A 4,771-nucleotide genomic window follows, 5' to 3' on the forward strand; every position below is an offset into this window, starting at 1 on the left:
TGGGTCACATGGTAATGTTTTAAGAATCAAAGAAAAGTAAAGGAACTTAAAGAAAGAATATGCTGAATCTGATCGCATAGATGGATTTCTATCGCGTAGTTTGAAAAAATCGGATTCTTGAGCTACTTCTTAGGAGTTATGAGATATTGCTAAGGAATAGATAACAACAAGTTTTCATATGGATTGTAAGGATAAGTTTTTCCGCATAGTTTTAAAATAAAAGAAAATTTTTGATTTTATTTATTTTAAAATATCCTTACAATGGCATTTGAGGAAAAATTGTTGCTTATATGATTCCATTAATAGCAAGAGTGGAAGTATGAAATTGATTCTTTCATTTGTGGTAATGTCTAAATTTATCAAATAAAGGAAAGATTCTCATCACCCAAGTCTCAATTGGACCGGAACTTGGAATCATGCAAGTTGTATAGCATGATGAATGAGAACTTTCAAGTATTGGAAAAATTAAGACTAATTACTTGTTCACATGGATGTGTGAGTCAAGTAATGGACTAAGGCATCGAGTACATAATCATGTGCACTGATTAAGTCCACCACAAAAGATATAAGACTATTCGTCATAGTTTACTAAAGCTCAGTAAATATGATTATACTTACAAGCTTAAGTGTAACTCTGAGACATTGGAAAATGTTCCAATGTAAGGCAGAGCGAATAAGGAGAATCAAGTTAGGCAAAAGGATAAAAGTTTCTCATATCTGAAAAGATGGGAGAGTACTTTAGTATCAGCTTTGTGATCATCTCAATGATTAAGAAACCATATCAAAATTAGTTCTCTAAGGAAGTCTTAGTGCATTCTTATGACTAAGAAGAAGGGATCTTGAATTGTTGAAATGGTTAAATCAAGAAGATGAGTCATACTTCGTTCCAATACAAGTCTTAGAGTCATACTCCAAGATTGTAATTTGAGTGACATGTCTTAAAGAAGGTTTAAAACACTTGACAAATGTAAGAGTAAAAGTTTTCTACTCTTGTACATTTGAAATTGGTAAGTTGTGATGTTTTGGATAAAACAAAGACCAACTTCGGCCAATTGTGTAAAGTGTTTGTCTTGATTAGAATCCGCACTATCGCTTGGATGTTTGACAAGGGAGTCTTATAGGTCAAGAGGACAGTGGGAGTCTTAAAGGTCTTGAAATTCTCAAGAACTAATCAAGAATGAAACCTGAAGTTCTTCACTAGCACACGACTTGAGGTTTATAACCTATCGTGTTGACATATTCTGTGCCCATTCTAGTTAAAGTTGGCTTTTCATATGAATTCTTAGAGTTCTCAATGTGTTGCACAACAAGTTGGAAGCAATGGTAGGCCCTTGAGCTGCCAGGTGGCAAGAAATTAAGATTGAGTTCAATCCATATGGTTTTGGATTTGTCATTATCCTTGTCTTGTGATTATGGTTTTGACAAATTCATATGGGTAGGAACTCATACACCAATAAATCTAAGTGTCATAAGATTTCTCTCTGATTCATGAAAATGATGGTGAGGAAACACTTGACTAAGTAGATTTTAGTTAGATAGCAATTGTGATATTTGCATTCTCAAAGTCGTTAGTGGAGCGTGTGTGGTTTACCGGCACACTAACTTGGACTTGTGAGAAATGGCAAAGGTCAATACAATCAAGATTATGATTACGGCATCCCTTTTCATAGTTCTTAAAATTGTTTTGACACACCCATGAGCTATCTAAGGGAAGGTGTATGTTTTTGATAAAGTCTTATCAAAACAATCTAGTATCAGAAATCTGAACTTTGGTAAGAAAGTTAATAAAGTATTGATTTCTAGAAGTCCAGCTGATTTCTGAGTACATGTCAAAGCTAGTGGGAGCATAAGTGTTATGCTAATAATCATCATGTTAGTGGGAGCATGATAATTACGATAAGTATTGCAAGCTAGCAATGTTAATTATAGAAAACAAAAGGTTTCAATTGGGAAAAAGTTGTTTTGCTATAATTAAGGGAGAGGAAATTATACTTCATCTCAAATCTATAAGCTTAGATCGTGAGGTTTTAATCATTTAGTCAAGGATATATATGAATTTCATGTTGGAATGGCTCAACATAAGGAAATTCTGTATATGGGTCCATTATTTGCGTTCTTAAATTCGATTATGATTACGGCATCCCTTTTCATAATCTGAATTATGAGAACTTGGCAAATTGAAATGGAAATGTTATAGCAAAAGACTGGTTTAGTCTTTATGTGAGACATCATGAATCGTGTCCCATATGCTTCGGATATAGGATCGATTACATGTGCTATATTCATCCTTTCTAAAAATTTCCAAATGCCTGGGGCATTAAGAAGGGAAAAGGTTTAGAACTGGATATGACTAAAAGGATTAAACAATTGTCGAGGAGAATCTAAGGTTTACCAAAGACTGGTTTCTCAAGGACAATTGGAAGTATAGTGATAATTCTAGAAGGACCATATTGACATAATCTGTAAGGAGGCAACTCTTGTTCAGAAGTGATAGTCGAAATGGAATCTGGAAATGTTTCAAAGTTAGAATTTTCAATCTGTGTAAGATTAAGGAAACTTAATGCAAGAAGGATGGTTCCAAGGACTTGATCTCCTTTGGAATGCTCTGTAATGATTGTTGTTAAGTCTTTCTGACTTTGTGCATAATCGTTACAAGAGGATCAATGCATATAAGTTTAGAATCTAACAGATTTCAGTAAATGACATGAATTTGGAATTCTTGCATTTGCAGTAAGGATTTGGGAGTGTGAAAAGAGAATCATTGAAGTTATGTTCAATTGATCTAGTTCACAAAATAAAGATCATAGACAAACATATTATGCATACTTGGTGTATGGCATGACTAGTGTTTAGAAAACATAGTGTACATGCTTGGAGCATGGGACAACTATTGTTTTAAATTCAAGAATAATGTTGATAGCTGAAACAATATACAATAAATAGTGTGTAATCATATGGTGATAAATAAAAAGTGTTTTATTTATATTCATAAGTTCTGAGACCATATTGGATTCAATTATTATTGTGTTTCACTTTGCATGTTTTGACTTCCCGAATAAACTAGGTTATTCTTCCGGAATGACTAAGTTATTCAAACCATCCACAGTCGGTCATATGTTGGAAGTAGATATGAATTAAGATTGTCATGGGTTGGCTTGTAGAGGTCTAAGTTGTTGGACAAAGGGCTACAACACTCATGAGTACTCATAAGTTCTGAGTATTGGATTCAACCCGCGCTCATTGGAATCACTTCATGGATTTTATCACGAGTGATCATGAGACGATAAAATCTTATATTCTTCAAACCTAGAGATATGAGTTGTTACTATGAGTTGATAGTACATTGATTACACGAAACGCATTGGTAACTCGATGTTATAAAACGTGTCTTTGTGTATGATTCAACAAGTAGTAGAACAAGCCATATGAGTCAAAGTTTATCCATTCCTTTTACCTTCGGGATGAAAGCGATATCTGTGGGCCCCTCGATGATTTGATGATGACAAATGGAAGTGCTCGGCCGGGCCAGGACTGATTTGATTTGTTCAATTAGTCAGTCGTCATAAATCGGAAATCAGGAAACAACTAATGGACAGAGAGAATGATTATAATCCATGTCTCAGTCCATATGATATCTAGAATGGAGGAATATATGATCCCTTATCTAATGGACAAGTCATTGACAAGATCAGAGTTCATCTACAAGATCAGAGTTCGACAGAAGCTTTTGAGAGCTACGATTGCTAGTCGGGTTTTGAAGTCATACTTGCAATAATAGTTTTAGACTTATCCAAGTGGGAGACTGTTGGATTAATGTCTAAGTCCATAACTATAATTGGTAAGACTTGACCCGACCCGGCATGGTCCATTTGGGTTGCATGGCATCATGTACTTGGATAGACTAAAATGAGAGAAATAACACTTAAGGTTTGTTAATATATTATAAGTTCTAATATATTAATAAGGTTATTTAATTAGTATTGATCAAGAATTAATTTGGAATTAATTAAGTGATCAAAAGGAGACTAATTAAATATATGGGTTGATTGTGTAAATCATTCATTCTTATATATGTGGGCTTGTGATCCAAGATTCCTTATGTTGGACTAAGTCCATGGGGTGACCCATGGATACTCCATGGAGGTTAAAATCCATGGAGCATAAGGAATGGGTAAAGTCATGAGTTACATGGTGTAACCTTAATAGCCACCATATAAAAGAAACCCATGGCTCAAGAAATCGTGACTAACACTATGTGTGTGTATGAGGGCTAGACAATTTCATGAAGTGTTCTAATTTCTCTCTAAGTTATTCCAAGTGCTTATGGTGTTGTGTGAACCATTTGAGGTGTCACACTTGGGGCACTAGGCACTCAAGCTTCATGAAGACAAGCACTATCAAAGAGGTATGTATTCTATCTTGTTATATCCATTATTTTGTATGCTAGATTAGGATAATACCTTGGATATTCATATTTGCATGTATAATAGAGAAAACATAGATCCAAGGTATTTAGGGTTGCATGTACACTTAGGAGTGTTAGAATGCTCATAACCCAACAAAAATGACCCTTTTACCCTCGACCAGGTTGAAATCCAAGTCAAAGTCAACTTCCAGTTGACTGGACTCGCCGAGTCCTTCCCTTACTAATCCGGTCCCACTCGCCAAGTCCCTCCCCCCACTCACTGAGTTGCCCTTGACTCACCACTCGGGACTATGGGGCCGACTTGAGTACCGACTCGCCGAGTTTGAAGAACAACTCGGCGAGCTC

The sequence above is a fragment of the Lactuca saligna genome, chromosome 8 (genome assembly GCF_052625555.1).
Source record: "Lactuca saligna cultivar CGN05327 chromosome 8, ASM5262555v1, whole genome shotgun sequence".
NCBI lineage: Eukaryota > Viridiplantae > Streptophyta > Magnoliopsida > Asterales > Asteraceae > Lactuca > Lactuca saligna.